Source organism: Osmerus eperlanus, chromosome 6, assembly GCF_963692335.1.
Source record: "Osmerus eperlanus chromosome 6, fOsmEpe2.1, whole genome shotgun sequence".
Taxonomy (NCBI): domain Eukaryota; kingdom Metazoa; phylum Chordata; class Actinopteri; order Osmeriformes; family Osmeridae; genus Osmerus; species Osmerus eperlanus.
Window position 1 is genome coordinate 21,089,292 of NC_085023.1, and position 17,100 is coordinate 21,106,391.

Genomic DNA, 17,100 nt, shown 5'->3' on the forward strand with positions numbered 1-17,100 from the left:
ACCATGAACATGACAAACAGATGAATTAGGCTTTACATCCACCGTTGTGTTCACAGGGAATAACAAAGCAGCCAGGCTAGTCAAAGCCAGATGCCGGCAGAGTGCTTGACTAGAGTCGAGAGTCTTGGTTTCAAACACGCTGTCAAAACAGCGGGTATGGCATAGGCCAAGACAGGCAGGCGGACCTGAAACCCAGAGCAGGTGGATGTGTCTGGGCCTGTCGAGGAATGTACCCCGGCCGGCTCTGGAGCGTCCTGACTTTCCCCAAACACACTGCGGGGAGCCTGAGAGAAGACTCTGACCTCACACCACCGCCTGCCCTCCCTGCCCCACACCACCGCCTGCCCTCCCTGCCCCACACCACCGCCTGCCCTCCCTGCCCCACACCAGCGCCTGCCCTCCTTGCCCCACACCACCGCTTGCCCTCCCTGCCCCACACCACCGCCTGCCCTCCCTGCCCCACACCACCGCCTGCCCTCCCTGCCCCACACCACCGCTTGCCCTCCCTGCCCCACACCACCGCTTGCCCTCCCTGCCCCACACCACCGCCTGCCCTCCCTGCCCCACACCAGCGCCTGCCCTCCTTGCCCCACACCACCGCTTGCCCTCCCTGCCCCACACCACCGCCTGCCCTCCCTGCCCCACACCACCGCCTGCCCTCCCTGCCCCACACCACCGCTTGCCCTCCCTGCCCCACACCACCGCTTGCCCTCCCTGCCCCACACCACCGCCTGCCCTCCCTGCCCCACACCACCGCCTGCCCTCCTTGCCCCACACCACCGCTTGCCCTCCCTGCCCCACACCACCGCCTGCCCTCCCTGCCCCACACCACCGCTTGCCCTCCCTGCCCCACACCACCGCTTGCCCTCCCTGCCCCACACCACCGCTTGCCCTCCCTGCCCCACACCACCGCCTGCCCTCCCTGCCCCACACCACCGCCTGCCCTCCCTGCCCCACACCGGCAGGTCTCACGCCAGCTGCAACATGGATCAACCAGGGTGCAATTTCAAGTGCTGAAAAAGTTAATCTTGTTGGCGAATTGACAATAGTGTCCCACAACTAGGGTCGTCAGAGACAAAAACTGGTAATTCAGAGAGAGGGAGGGATAGGAAAGGGAAAAAGAAAATGACAGAGAGAGGGGAAAAATAAAGAGAGAGTAAGAGTGAGAAAGAAAAGCAGAGAAAACTGAAAATAGAGACAGAAAGAGCGAGACACAGAGAAGATGTTAATGTGTCTATCAGTCCCTCAAGGGCTGAGTCCCTCTCTCAGCCAGTTAAAAGGTTTGTATTCAGCCCTACACTTCCTGTCTCCCTCCTCTGACCCTATCCCATTGCTCTAAAGGCTTTAGATAAAAAAGTAATACAATTTAATTCACAAGCTTATTATTTAAACCATAAACTGATTTATTTATTTATGATGATTAATTTCTGCAATGAAAAGTTAATTAACACAATCTAGTGTTCAGCAAACAATTTTTTGAGGAACAACAGGTAATATTTCTTCTAGTAAAAAATTTAATTGTTTGCACCCTATAAATATGTTATGGAAACTAACAAGGCCCTCTGAGAGTTGTTTAGCAACAAAGGCAGCTCAGTGCCAAAGGAATGTCAATTTCATTTTTTTTGGAGCAGCCAGCCACTTTCCAGCCAATCACATCCCATCAATCCTGTTCCAGCCAATCACCGTCAGGGAGGTGGGCCTTCCTCCTTGAGTTATTTTGTGAAACCGCTGCCAATCACACTCCAGCAGGAGGATAGCTCAGAAGTTAAGACAATAATTGGGGACTCTGTTTCTAAAATTAGACCTAAATTGATTGTGTTACCTACAGCAGCTTTAAGGTTAATTATAAAGTCTATTTTGCCAAGTTTGGAAATTGGATGTGAGCTAGCTGCCAGGTTAGCTCACCAGCTGCAAAATGGTTGCCAAGTAACATGGTATATTCCTTTTTTGAGGACATCTGGGAGTTTGTAACTTTGATATAAGCCTGCACAGACATTGTAAAAGGATGTCCATTGAATTTCCTAAACTGCATTTTCACACATACGATCCTTGCGGTGCCGTGTCATCCACAAAAATGTAAGCCTGGCACAGGGTATGAAAAGGAAACACTCTGTGAAATAACAACCTTAATGTTGGTGGAACTCCCCTTTGGGAATTACATAATACACTGTCTACTCACATTCACAGCATAAGAAAATGTAGTTCACCATTCAGATCACACTGCAGGAGTTTAAATGCAGAAGCTTGGCCAAAGAGATTCATTATACTTAGGGTGCAGGGAGTGAGTATTTAGATGATTCCATTTCAGATAATTCCTTCTATAGATAAATATTCCCTCTTCATGGCCAAACCAGAGGCCCCTAAGATAATTCCTTATTCTCTCTTTCTCTGTGTCTCTCTCTCTGCCCCCTCTCTATCTCTCTTCCTCGCTAACGCCTCTCTCTCTCTCTCTCTCTGCCCCCTCTCTATCTCTCTTCCTCGCTAACGCCTCTCTCTCTCTCTCTCTCTCTCTCTCTCTCTCTCTCTCTCTGCCCCCTCTCTATCTCTCTTCCTCGCTAACGCCTCTCTCTCTCTCTCTCTCTATCTCTCTCTCTCTCTCTCTCTCTCTCTGCTCCCCTTTCTTTGCTCTCTAACCCCTCTCTCTCTCTCTCTCTCTCTCTCTCTCTCTCTCTCTCTCTCTCTCCATCCCTCCCTCTCTGTCTCTTGCCCCCTCTCCCCCCCCTCCCTCCCTCCCTCCCCCTCAGCTCTGCAGACATTCCTTTCCACACGTTGAACGGAGAGAGGTGGGGTGTTAGCCTCTCGTCCACTCCCAGGCCTCCTCACCAGGCCTCCTCACCTGGCCCTCGTGTGATTAGATTTCCCATCCCTCCCCGCCACAGATAAGCTCTATCTACCCCGGACAGACCCCTCAGCATCAATCTGCCACGCGCACGAGAAGCCCTCATAACGTTTTCCTATCACCCTGCTTATGCATAATAATAAAAACATTGATGTTCGACGCCGCATGCCATTTTAGATAAAAAAGCTTTTCATTCTAATGTGATGTCTGTTTGTTTCTCCAGAGAGACAATCAAGAGCCCTTGGAGGAACAGGAACGAGAGTGTGTTACCGTGAGGGCTGATGGAGGGCTGTGTGTGTGTGTGTGGCGGGGAGGAGGTGGTCAGCTGGGGCTCTGATTGCAGTGGGAAGCCAGACTGAACGTGGTTCGGGGCTTTATGGATGAAGCATGTCCACCATGTGCAGGGTGGAGACGGGGAGGTGCAGGGGGGGGGGGGGGGGGGTAGTTGTGGAGCGAACAGGGCACCTCTGTTTATTTATTGTTCCTCCTTTGCTTTAGAAGCTCATGACTGCTTTATTAAACTGGGCTTTGAGCGCACACACAGCGGCAGTAAAACCTCCTCACGGCTGAGAGGGGATCAATTCAAGCCGCCGCTTGCAGGAATTACTGCCAAGTAATACTGCCATCGCCCAGGTAGGCCTCTCCGTGTCAGGGGTTAAATGGGCCGTTTTAATAGTTTAATCAACTTCAATATTAGCTGAATATGGGGAAAAACGTCTCCTAGCTGCTATATGCATTTTTTTTCCGCCATGAATCCAGAAAATTGAGAGGTAATTTAAAGTGGCTCCAACTGAAAATAGACACATAGAGATTGAACTAGAGCAAGGTCAAATAATGTTGATGTTGCGTGATGGCAGATTGTGGAGATTTTGCTTCCCAGGCGAGACCATCTCTGTGATAACAGCTCAGTCTGTCAGGCTCATCTTCACCTGAGTCAAAATGATATACAGGCTCAGGTGTGCCTGAAACATGAACCCTTCCACAGCTAGCAGGCAACCCAGCAGGATTTTCACATTCCTTATTTAGGAGATAAAACTGCTGTCAATAAGCTTTAAGGTACATTCGGGAAGTATGTAAAATGTGAACACTCAAGACTACTGTTGAATAGCACAACAGTCAATTAAATAATTTTCACAAAATAATTAATAAAGAACACAAAATGTTGGACTTTCGCCAGAAATAACAATTATTCATATTTGCATTCATAACTTTTAAAAAGTTACTCATCCTCAAATATTCTTTGTGTCCAAAATTGATTAATTTCACAGCCCAAAGAACATAAACAGACTCTCTCTGCTTTTGTAAGAAGATTTCTAATCCTTTAAAGTCTTCGGATTTCCATTTCAGAATTGTACGTCTCTTATGAACCCAGTAGACAAGTAGGGTATAAGCCTGTAGATAAATAACGAAGGGATTCATGTATGTACCCTATATTTATTGCAATAGCAACACAATATCGGAATTTGGGAAATACACCATTGGCTGCTGGTGTTTTATGTGGTTACTATGAATCCCCTCTCAGTAGCTCCGCCCCTCCCTAGACGCCCCCAGTACCCTCTCACCTCTGTAAATTGCGTTTTGTGGGTTAGGAGCTGTGGAGAAAGGCCTGTGTTTGAGGATGGGAGCAGATTAGCGCTCATCTAACTAACGGACACGATCCTGGGGATCTCTGGCCTGACCCTGGCCCCTCACCCAGGCCCCTCACCCAGGCCCCTCACCCAGGCCCTCGACCAGCGCCTGTCACACATGGCGTGAATGGGGCCGACAGGGGCCTATTGTCGCCACTCACTCCAGAGAAAAGACAGCAAATTGCCATGTCAGGAACTCTGGCCCCGGGGCCACCATGCTGGGTGACCTCTTGACCTCTGCTGGTTCGTCGATGAAGCAGGGCTGGTCAAAGGTGGACCAATGTGCACCAGTTACCTCCTGAAAAATCACATGTCTGGTTCCGCTGTGTGCAAATGTTTATTTTTTTTGCATACACCTTGGATGTCATTTAGGTGCATGTGGTACGATGCTATATGGGCAGAAACAAACTGATTCTATTTAAAAAAAATCTAAAACTAAAAATAAAACATCAACATGTCGACCAAGCATCCAGAGGTCGAATCTAACACACCCCTGTCCACTGCCTAACTCCCCAGAATTCAGAGATCGAATCTAATACACTCCTCTCCTCTGTAAAATCCCATGGAATACAAAATGTTGATCTCAGCCTCTCCATGATGCAACACATCTAACTGTGTCCCACCAGGACCTGGGACAGGGGCTTGGGGACTGGGGCTTGGGGGCAGGGGCTTGGGGACTGGGGCTTGGGGGCTGGGGCTTGGGGGCAGGGGCTTGGGGACTGGGGCTTGGGGGCAGGGGCTTGGGGACTGGGGCTTGGGGGCAGGGGCTTGGGGAGATGGGAGGGCTTAAGAAAATGGATAGTAACACAAATCTACCTGGAAACAGACACCATCAGGGTAAATCTGCTAGCCTACTTAGTGGTTAATGACGCTGAGGTAATTAGGTGTTTACAGCTGTGTAGTGCTGATGATTGACACTCAGATTAACAGGCTTCTGCGCCATTCTGAAGCGGAGGAGACAAACCTGATGTGTTGGCTTCACAAACTGACATAACGGCTTCACGGCTAGGGTTGTCAGATAAAATATGTGCTGTTCCTGTAAATAACACCTATTCAGACTGACATAACGTTCAAACCTGAAAAACTAAAACTCAAAAACAGGTTGCACATTTTCAAGGTGCTGTTAAACACACTTTTGAATGTGTTTAGACTGTTAAACTTTACTGTGCCGTGTTTACACAGCAAACCAGCATATTGTCAAATCCACGCATCGATAAATCATCTTCTGGAAGGAAGAGAAATCGTGTCCACTGTTGTAGGAATGACTGGATGCTCATCCTTTTAAATATACTTCCATCAAACACACACAACCACCAAAAACACACCCACCCACACACAAACACAAACTAGCCATATTCCTAATCAGCACAGTAGCCCTCCTAAACGGCAGCAATAAAGGCACGCGGATCTTGCAGCAACATAAAAGCTCCAGTAAAATAAAATGCAAGATTTAATGACCATCTGTTGGGTGCTGCAGCCCGGCTCGCTGTAATGTGCTTTATTCACGATCAAAGGCAGTCGCTGCATCGAGAGTGGCTCACCTCAGGAGGACGGGAGGGAAGGTTAACCAGCCACCCAGCACAGATCCATTCTCCACGCAGTGTGTCCCTTATGGTCCCCTACCTGACCTGAGTCACTCCCACATACACACACACACACACACACACTCACTCACACACACACACTCACACACAACGACACACACACACCAACACACTCACAGGACACAGGGAGTCATAGCTGAGTCTCCACACACCGAAGTATGAAAATCCATGGTGGGTGTGGCCCAGCGGGGCCGTTCAAAGGGAGGTGCATTATTGAGGGATTTTTCAGGAGGGCCCACTATCGACTGCTAATGTTTATGACCTTCCTGAGTTGCTCTAAGAGTCCATTTAGATGTTGGGGGACTGATGCCAAATGACTAATCAGCAGTTAAAAGGGGCATGCAGAGAGGCATACTGATGTCCTCGGACAGACATTCCCAAACACCCCGCTCTTATCTCATCAGGGCTCAGTAAATAAAACATTTAACAGCTGCGCTCCACTCAGGACTACAGGGACACATTATCTGCCTGCCTGCCTGCCTGCCTGCCTGCCTGCCTGCCTGCCTGTGTATCAGCTTATCTGCCTGCCTGCCTGTGTATCAGCTTATCTGCCTGCATGCCTGTAGCATAGACCCCCTACAAATAGATAAGAACCCAAACTTGCTGACACAGACATCAATACTCACTCAGACATTCTTTGTTAACTAGACAGAAGACCATTAAGGTCTGATTCTAGACCAGTCACACGCGACTCATGAGTTGATGTTCGTGTGAAGGTAACAGTTAGTACACAGCCCAGCACAGCCCAGCACAGCCCAGCACAGCCCGGCACGGCCCAGCCCGGCACGGCCCAGCCCGGCCCAGCACAGCCCAGCCCAGCCCAGCACAGCACAGCCCAGCACAGCCCAGCACAGCCCAGCCCAGCCCGGCACAGCCCAGCCCAGCACAGCACAGCACAGCCCAGCCCAGCACAGCACAACCCAGCCCAGCACAGCCCAGCACAGCCCAGCCCAGCCCGGCACGGCCCAGCCCAGCACAGCCCAGCCCAGCACAGCACAGCCCAGCACAGCCCAGCACAGCACAGCCCAGCACAGCCCAGCCCAGCACAGCCCAGCACAGCACAGCCCAGCCCAGCACAGCACAGCCCAGCCCAGCCCAGCACAGCACAGCACAGCCCAGCACAGCCCAGCACAGCCCAGCCCAGCACAGCCCAGCCCAGCACAGCCCAGCAGGGTATAGGAAGAGGTCTTGGAGCCCCAACTGTACATGCATCTGCTACGTTATATATGAGCTTCACACATCATGGAACCACATGGTCTGTGGTGAGCATGGCATAAGCACCATAGCTATTTTATTCCTGTATATTTCAGCAGCTTAAATAGCCCCGCAAATCCATGACATTCTGTCTCATTGTGTCCCTTTAACTAGTCTCTCTATTTTTTCTCTCTCTCCCTCTCTAATTCTTTCTCTTTCTCACTTTACTCCCGCTATCTTCCCCCCCTCTCTCTCTCCTCCCCCCCTCTCTCTCTCCTCCCCCCATCTCTCTCTCTCCTCCCCCCATCTCTCTCTCTCCCTCCCCCTTCTCTCTCCCCCTCTCTTCGTATCTTCCTCCTGTCCCTCAGTATAGGAAACAGTCTGAACACGCTACCTGCTGAGGGGGCACACGTCCACAGTAAACACCCCCGAACAAATCTGCTTGTCGGTCTGTGTTCACAGCTCATCAGGCATGAACCTTGTTTTGGCGTTTGTTTTCCAGTTCTGTTATCGTAACGCTCGAACGGCTTCTCCCTGCTGCTGCCCGGTCAGAGAGAGGAACGTTCTGGAGGCCGTAAGCTGAGAGCTGTACCCTGGATTGTCTCCTTCATACAGCACATCACAGGGTACCTGAAGACAAAGGTGTAGCTTGTAAACAGCGTTTGGGGGCAGAGTCCTTTAGAGCTTTGAACAAGGTTGTGTCATGGTGAGTTAACCACACACAGTACAAGGCAGGTGAAAGTAACACTGATTTGAAAAGGGGCTCTTTCTTTCAAATCAAATTGTATGTGTATGGACCTTTTTGTCACGGAGGCCCACAGAGCTGCAATTAAACCCTCAAAGAAGACAGGGAATAACTCACAGGAGAGAAAAAATGGAAGGGACCTTGAGATATGTCTCTCTTTCTCTCTCTCCCTCCTGGGTACTAGTCCACAGGTTTTCTTCACAGGCTGCTCTGCTATCCCAGCTGTGTTTGCGCCTTGTAATCCCACAACCAACACACCCACACACACAAACACCCACACACACAGGGTTAATATACACCCCCCGCAGTCGAGAGTGGCGGTGTGGCGTTGACCAGCCCATGCTGGGGGTGGGGTGGGGTGGTAGTGGGGGGGTGGAGCCTGTGTTTCTGGTCTCGCGAGTGTTTCTCAAAAGCAGACACCTAGCTGGCCTCAGAGAGGTCTCCCCCCTAAAAAACCCTCTCTCACGGTCGCCAAAAATCTTCATTAAAAGCCTCCGAAAAAAGCCCATCCCGATCACACCCCCTATAATGTTCATTATCACCACTAAGTATGCTCCTCCATCAGCGCTGGCATGTGCTAATGCGAGTCTCTCCGTAGCGAGCCGGAACGTTCCACTGGACTCCTGCAGCTCTGCCGCACTCTTCCTCTCCTCAATTAATCTTCCTCCCAGCAGACAGCGACACACACACATGCCCGCTGCAGATTGGAGCATAGGAGCCAGTCTTAATTGGTTTGGCTTAATTGCAAACTCTATTGTAGTCTGAGACCTCCCCTTCTCACGCTCTCACACCGCCTTCCCAACCCCCCCCCCTCCCCCTCTCTCCAACCCCCCGACCCCCCGTTGTCACCCTCCACCCTCCACTCCACCCTCCACTCCTCCCCCCCTCCTCACCCTCCTGTGAGATGCCGAGGGCCTCTCTGAACTCACAGCAGATATGACATGAGGGTGATAATGAAGTGTGTGGCAGGAGGGGATTAGCTGGAGTGGTGAGCGGAGTCCCGGCGGCACCAACGCCTCGTCCGTCCCTCAGGAACAAGGCTGCTCTCCTCTCAGCGCCGAGGGGCGGCCGGACCGGGTGGAGTCAGGGTGAATGGGGGGCAGCGGGGGAACGGCCAGCGAAGGGGTTACCGTAGCGACGGGCCGAGCGAAGGGAAACCGGATGTTTTAGTGTACTCGTGTGTGTGTGTGTGTGTGAGTGTGTGTGTGTGTGTGTGCCACCGAGGGAGCAGAGAGAGACCCCCCCCTCCTCCCCCCTCTGTGATGTGACAGGAGGATGACAGCGTTCCTCTGGAGCCGCCCGGGTCCTCCCTGGGCCCTAGCCCCACGCGTAGGCGCTGCCTGTCAGGCTGAGCTAACTAGCCTGCCCCCTGAGACACACACACACCCTGACAGCCGCTGGCTGTTTCACTTCAGGCCACCCCAGCAGGGCCGACCTGCTCATGAGAGGTGTCTGGGAAGTCCCGTTCCACGTCAACCCTCATTTTAAGAGCGCCTCGTACAAACATCCTCGCCCAAGCCTTCCGTACAAACATCCTCTCCCAAGCCCTCCGCCCTGGCTCCTGTCCTGCTCAGCAGACCCCGCTCCTGATCCCTGAGGTAATGGTCCAGGACGCCGATTCACTCTTCCTGCTCGGAGGGCTAACTGCTTGGCCGAAGACATTCGCCACAACCTTGCTGGCGTAGCAGACAGGGTAATGCCTCTGTGCTTTAAATGCTGCTTGATGACGGACTCCAGCTATGTTTATCCATCGATCTAGGATGTGGGTCCACGTTAGCTCAATTATCCTCCTGCCTGTTGGCTGCAGAGGAGAGGTGACTACAGGACACAACTCTACTAGGAGTCCATTAGAAGTCCATCCCACCCTTGGCAAGCATGTTGTAATTGTTATGATGTGAAAATCACATGAGTCTGTATCGAGGAGGTTGAGGAAAGAGTGAGCACAAACTGGAAAATTACAAGTTTGATTACAAGAACGGTTGTAAAAAAAACGTTTTCCGACTCATTTTTCTTCTGTTCTCGGTCATTGCGGCATCTTTGTACTGTCTCTCATCGTTAGTATGTAGGTAGACAAGTGTTTCCTGATAAGGTAGCTCTTACTTTCAGGGGAATGGAAAGTTAGTATTTTGAAAAAAGAAAGAAAACAAAGGAAGACCCACTCAAAGAGAATAACCAGTTTGGGCCAAATCTCTTTTGAAGTGTTGCAGGATGGTAAATGACCAGAGGGTGTGTGGATGGTCTCTCAGGCTCTTGCACCTCCCATGTCTAGGGGTGTGTGTGTGTGTGTCTAGGGGTGTGTGTGTGTGTGTCTAGGGGTGTGTGTGTGTGTGTCTAGGGGTGTGTGTGTGTGTCTCTAAGGGTGTGTGTGTGTGTGTGTGTCTAGGGGTGTGTGTGTGTGTGTGGTTCTAGGGGTGTGTGCGTGTCTCTAGGGGTGTGTGTGTGTGTGTCTAGGGGTGTGTGTGTGTCTAGGGGTGTGTGTGTGTCTAGGGGTGTGTGTGTGTGTCTAGGGGTGTGTGCGTGTGTCTAGGGGTGTGTGTGTGTGTGTGTGTGTGTGTGTGTGTGTGTGTGTGTGAAACGATGGGCTGTGTTACTGTCGTATCCCATCGCTCCACTACCCAGGGCCTCAAACAGACCACGAGTCTCCTGACACGACTGCTCAGCGTCTACATAGTCAGCAATGAGAAACACACACACACATGCAGACACACACACAGACACGCAGACACACACGCAGACACACACACGCAGACACACCCCCACACAAATGCACACATTAACGCAGGCTCACACACACAGACAGAAAACACACACACCACGATTGGCAGCCCAGCGTCCTCCCTCTGAGATGGCTCACCCAGCCTCGGACGCAAACGTGTTGTGACACTGGGTTGGGTAACGCCCCGAGTTGCCTGAAATCTCAACAACTGACCCAGAAAGCTCGGCGACCATCGAGCAGGGGGGAGGGGGGGGGGGGTCGAGGCTGATGCATTGTGGGAAGGAGACCCACATTGACTCTTCTTGCCCATTTTCAACAGCCGTGCAGCAACCAACCACGCCACGGCTAATTGAGCGAGACAGGGAGGAGGGCACTGGCCCGGGGTCCCACCTCACCACCTCACCTCCTCACCTCCTCACCACCTCACCACCTCACCTCCTCACCACCTCACCACCCCACCACCTCACCTCCTCACCACCTCACCACCTCACCACCCCACCACCTCACCTCCTCACCACCTCACCACCTCACCTCCTCACCACCTCACCACCTCACCACCTCACCTCCTCACCACCACACCTCCTCACCACCACACCTCCTCACCTCCTCACCACCACACCACCACACCTCCTCACCTCCTCACCACCACACCTCCTCACCACCACACCTCCTCACCTCCTCACCACCTCACCACCACACCACCACACCTCCTCACCTCCTCACCACCACACCACCTCACCACCACACCTCCTCAGCTGCAGGGACAGAAGAGCAACATCACAGGGTTGGCTAACACCAGCGCATGATGTACGTCTGGCCTCATGGGTTTGATGGGGCCTCCTACTCGACTGTTGGGGGTCGCAGGCCACAGAGGGCGCGGAGGGCGCGGAGGGTGAGGAGGGTGATGAGGGTGAGGAGGGTGCGGAGGGTGAGGAGGGTGATGAGGGTGAGGAGGGTGCGGAGGGTGAGGAGGGTGAGGAGGGTGAGGAGGGTGAGGAGGGTGATGAGGGTGATGAGGGTGAGGAGGGTGAGGAGGGTGAGGAGGGTGATGAGGGTGATGAGGGTGATGAGGGTGGAGGGTGCGGAGGGCGCGGAGGGCGAGGAGGACAAGCGGACGGTCAAACCTGGATGAAATCAAAATGAGTTTCTAACTGCGGTCCCAGAGAGGAGGAAGACAGCGTAGCAGAAACACTACCTATCTGTTTATACTAAATGTTTCTATGTTGCCAGGAAGGCCGTTACTGTGTCGTCCAGAAGGGGAGAGCTGGGGGGGGGGGGGGGGGGTGCATACCTCAGCTCTGTCATCTGGGGTAGCACAGCAGACGCCATAGTCCATTTCATAGCTTCTACATTTATTTATTTTTCAAAGCTCCAAACAAATGTAAGTTTTTCTTTGTAACTTCCAAGCGATAGAGACCTTTCATCTGAGCGATCACCGAAGCTGAGCTGAGACAAACAGCTGAGCTGTATCTTGAACAACTGTCAGTGGAGTTCCATTTCTGTATCTGTCACCCTGACAACCATGAGTTCACCTGCTTTCACTCCGTCACATGACTGTGGACTGAAGCTGTCATGGTGTTATACAGTGAGTGATGTGATTGTGTGTATGTCATGTACAGTATGTGTATGTGTGCAGGTGTCTGTGTTTATCTGTATGTATTAATGTGTGTGTAGGCGTGTATAAATGTAGGTGTGTGTGTGTGTGTCTGTGTTGTTTAAGTAAAGCCCTCAGCTTAACCCGCACTGCAGAGAGAGATCAGAAGGTGTTGCTGACTAGCTAATGACAAGCCTGCTGCAGGCAACACACGCCAGCTTGATTTAGGGGGACAGAGATGAATCATTCATAGGCTGGGACACACACACAGATGCACAGACACACACACACTCAAACACACACACACACAGACACTCAAACACACACACCTTTCTCCCCGACCACCACTCCTGATATCTCCTCATTAGCTCACCACTGCATTGGATATGATGATTGCATTAGCTTGTGTTCCATCCAAGAACATCCTGTGTGTATTATATCAGGGACCGTTGACTGAAAGTAATTCAACCAGCAACCACTAGACTCTCTCTCTCTCTATGTGTGTCTCTGTATCTCTCCCTCCCTCTCTTTCTGTCTCTCTCTCTGTCTCTGTATTTCTCCCTCTCTCTTTCTGTCTGTCTGTCTGTCTGTCTGTCTGTCTGTCTGTCTGTCTCTCTCTCTCTCTCTCTCTCTCTCTCTCTCTGTGTCTCTGTATCTATCCCTCTCTCTTTCTGCCTCTCTCTCTCTCTCTCTCTCTCTCTCTCTCTCTCTCTCTCTCTGTGTGTGTCTCTCCCTCTCTCTTTCTGTCTCTCTCTCTCACCCTCTCTCTCCCTCTCTCTCTCTCTCTCTCTCTCTCTCTCTCTCTCTCTCTCTCTCTCTCTCTCTCTCTCTCTCTCTCTCTCTCTCTCTCTTTCTCTCTCTCCCTCTCTTCCTCCCTTCTTGTTCTGACGCATTACAAACCCTAAATATGGAGCTCACTGTTGTGGGCTGAAATGAATGGCCTGATCATTCTGCATCAATTAGTCCATCCATCATAGCTGATTGGAGGTGGGAGGAGGATGAGAGAGGCTGCCCTCCCCCTCCTCCCCCCCCCCCCCCCCCCACAGTGACTGGAGGAAGATGTAGCAGGTAATGAGCTCAGGCTTTCATGCCGCAATGGAGTCTCCACCATTCTACAGCTATCACACGCCGCAGTCGCCACGGCGACCTTGTCTCGCTGATTTCAACGTCACGTCCTCTAACCCTGCTGGTCTCCATGACCACAGGGTGAAGTGGGTTAACCCTGCTGGTCTCCATGACCACAGGGTGAAGTGGGTTGACAGTGGAGGGGATGTTTCTGGGGAAGGGCCTTTCTTTTGTCACCTTTTTTTTGGAAAATATTTCTTTAAACCTTAAAAATAAATTAAATAAATCAATATTTCCAAAATGAAATTTTGTTTAACTTTTTTGGGGTTAATTTTTGTGAAAGCAAAATTTGGTTTAAAAAATACATATGTAAAGTACTGATACCAGAAAAATCGACTTAAGTACAGTAACAAAGTATTTGTACTTTGACCTCCCCTTCCCCTCTGCATTCTCTCTCTGTCTCAGCCACATGAGATCAGTCCCGGCCAGTCATACTCCTTCGAGGAGTGAGTGTGTGTGTGTGTGTGTGTGTGAGAGTGTGTGTGTGTGTGTGTGTGTGTGTGTGTGTGTGTGTGTGTGTGTGTGTGTGTGTGTGTGTGTGTGTGTGTGTGTGTGAGTGAGTGTGTGTGTGTGCGTGTGTGAGAGTGTGAGTGTGTCTCAGATCCTCCCTGACAGGACGAAGGGGTAACCCAGGAACAGCCGTCCTCCGACACGCTGACATAAACTCTGCACTCTTCACCTGGAACTTCAACTACAAAACGAACATGAAAGGCCCCATGGGAAGAGCCGAGCTCCACCACAACTTGGCATCTAACGGCAGGGGTATGGAAACAACACAACCAGAGGGACCGCAAACAACGACTGAATAATGTATTCAGCTTTATTTATGACACTGTCTATCCTCTAGGATGTAAGAGATAAGGCATCCCTGGCGTCAGCTGGAAACACCTTGTTTGAGTCCGGCGACAGCGTGGTTCCCGGGAGAGGAGAGGGATCCAGGAGAGATGAATCACATTGAGAGTCCTGGAGGAGATGAGGAGGCTTTCATACTGGTGAGGTGTCTACGACAGGGACACACACACACACACAGCACTGTGACATCACACTCCTGGAACACACACACAGCACTGTGACATCACACTCCTGGAACACACACACAGCACTGTGACATCACACTCCTGGAACACACACACAGCACTGTGACATCACACTCCTGGAACACACACACAGCACTGTGACATCACACTCCTGGAACACACACACAGCACTGTGACATCACACTCCTGGAACACACACACAGCACTGTGACATCACACTCCTGGAACACACACACAGCACTGTGACATCACACTCCTGGAACACACACACAGCACTGTGACATCACACTCCTGGAACACACACACAGCACTGTGACATCACACTCCTGGAACACACACACAGCACTGTGACATCACACTCCTGGAACACACACACAGCACTGTGACATCACACTCCTGGAACACACACACTCACAAGTACACTCACGTGCACACACACATACACACATCTACACACAACCTCCTCCCTGTCTAACCCAAATAATACCAGCCTCTGGTCTCCTCCAATCTCCTCAATAAACAAGCCAGACAGGGGATAAATGGTTCACAGAGAGGTGAGGGCGAAAGAGAAACAGAGCACTTTCCAAGATGAATTGAGACTGAGATAAGCAACGGGAATCACTTAAGAATCATGATAACGTAGAATCAAAACAAACCCAGGATATTAACGGCTGACTAAAACAAACTAGCATTGGAGTGAAAAGTTCTAGCTCAAAGGAATCATGTATTTGTTTAAGGTAAATTTCTATAGAGATATTTCTTGCAAGTCCTCAAGTTCCTTCAAAAGATGCAACCCAAGGTTCTCTAAAGCTTCAGAGCTATTAATTGGCTTCGTAATTCAAGCGTCTCTATGCCTGTCACTCACAGAGCGACTCAGCTGAGAGCAGCAGGGATGGCGTGGGACTGGTCACTAGAACAATACCTGCTAGGACACTAGGACAGTACCTGCTAGGACACTAGGACAGTACCAGCTAGGACACTAGGACAGTACCAGCTAGGACACTAGGACAGTACCTGCTAGGACACTAGGACAGTACCTGCTAGGACACTAGGACAGTACCAGCTAGGACACTAGGACAGTACCTGCTAGGACACTAGGACAGTACCAGCTAGGACACTAGGACAGTACCAGCTAGGACACTAGGACAGTACCAGCTAGGACACTAGGACAGTACCTGCTAGGACACTAGGACAGTACCAGCTAGGACACTAGGACAGTACCTGCTAGGACACTAGGACAGTACCAGCTAGGACACTAGGACAGTACCAGCTAGGACACTAGGACAGTACCTGCTAGGACACTAGGACAGTACCAGCTAGGACACTAGGACAGTACCTGCTAGGACACTAGGACAGTACCAGCTAGGACACTAGGACAGTACCTGCTAGGACACTAGGACAGTACCAGCTAGGACACTAGGACAGTACCAGCTAGGACACTAGGACAGTACCTGCTAGGACACTAGGACAGTACCAGCTAGGACACTAGGACAGTACCAGCTAGGACACTAGGACAGTACCTGCTAGGACACTAGGACAGTACCAGCTAGGACACTAGGACAGTACCAGCTAGGACACTAGGACAGTACCTGCTAGGACACTAGGACAGTACCAGCTAGGACACTAGGACAGTACCAGCTAGGACACTAGGACAGTACCAGCTAGGACAGTAGGACAGTACCAGCTAGGACACTAGGACAGTACCTGCTAGGACACTAGGACAGTACCAGCTAGGACACTAGGACAGTACCAGCTAGGACAGTAGGACAGTACCTGCTAGGACACTAGGACAGTACCAGCTAGGACACTAGGACAGTACCAGCTAGGACACTAGGACAGTACCAGCTAGGACACTAGGACAGTACCTGCTAGGACACTAGGACAGTACCAGCTAGGACACTAGGACAGTACCTGCTAGGACACTAGGACAGTACCAGCTAGGACACTAGGACAGTACCAGCTAGGACACTAGGACAGTACCTGCTAGGACACTAGGACAGTACCAGCTAGGACACTAGGACAGTACCAGCTAGGACACTAGGACAGTACCTGCTAGGACACTAGGACAGTACCTGCTAGGACACTAGGACAGTACCAGCTAGGACAGTAGGACAGTACCAGCTAGGACACTAGGACAGTACCTGCTAGGACACTAGGACAGTACCAGCTAGGACACTAGGACAGTACCAGCTAGGACACTAGGACAGTACCTGCTAGGACACTAGGACAGTACCAGCTAGGACACTAGGACAGTACCTGCTAGGACACTAGGACAGTACCAGCTAGGACACTAGGACAGTACCAGCTAGGACACTAGGACAGTACCTGCTAGGACACTAGGACAGTACCTGCTAGGACAGTAGGACAGTACCAGCTAGGACACTAGGACAGTACCTGCTAGGACAGTAGGACAGTACCAGCTAGGACAGTAGGACAGTACCTGCTAGGACAGTAGGACAGTACCAGCTAGGACACTAGGACAGTACCTGCTAGGACACTAGGACAGTACCTGCTAGGACAGTAGGACAGTACCTGCTAGGACACTAGGACAGTACCTGCTAGGACAGTAGGACAGTACCTGCTAGGACAGTAGGACAGTACCAGCTAGGACACTAGGA

At 51.3% G+C, this 17,100-nt stretch overlaps 1 protein-coding gene across 1 annotated transcript in view; it reads right to left on the bottom strand.

Annotated features, from left to right (window-relative positions):
• macrod2 (mono-ADP ribosylhydrolase 2) overlaps window positions 1–17,100 on the bottom strand; it is a 325,831-nt gene that overhangs the window by 202,481 nt on the left and 106,250 nt on the right. The window lies entirely within an intron of this gene.